Below are 579 nucleotides of genomic sequence, written 5' to 3' on the forward strand. Positions count from 1 at the left end.
GTCTGTTGTTCCATGTCCAGTTCTAACTGTTGCTTCCTGACCTGCACACAGGTTTCTCAAGAGGCAGATATTCCCTGGTATTCCACCTGGTATTCCCTGATATTCCATCTGGTATTCCGCCTGGTATTCCCATCTCTTTCCGAAATTTCCACAGTTTATTGTGATCCACACAGTCAAAGGCTTTGGCATAGTCATAAGGCAGAAATAGATGTTTTTCTGGAACTCTCTTGCTTTTTGCATGATCCAGCGGATGTTGGCAATTTGATCTCTGGTTCCTCTGCCTTTTCTAAAACCACCTTGAACATCAGGAAGTTCACGGTTCATGTACTGCTGAAGCCTGGCTTGGAGAATTTTGAGCATTATTTTACTAGCGTGTGAGATGAGTGCAATTGTGCGGTAGTTTGAGCATTCTTTGGCATTGCCTTTCTTTGGGATTGGAATGAAAACTGCCTTTTCCAGTCTTGTGGCCACTGCTGAGTTTTCCAAATTTGCTGGCACATTGAGTGCAGCACTTTCACAGCATCATCTTTAAGGATTTGAAATAGCTCAACTGGAATTCCATCACCTCCACTAGCTTTG

Source organism: Bison bison, unplaced genomic scaffold, assembly GCF_000754665.1.
Source record: "Bison bison bison isolate TAMUID 2011002044 unplaced genomic scaffold, Bison_UMD1.0 scf7180017864048, whole genome shotgun sequence".
NCBI classification, from domain to species: domain Eukaryota; kingdom Metazoa; phylum Chordata; class Mammalia; order Artiodactyla; family Bovidae; genus Bison; species Bison bison.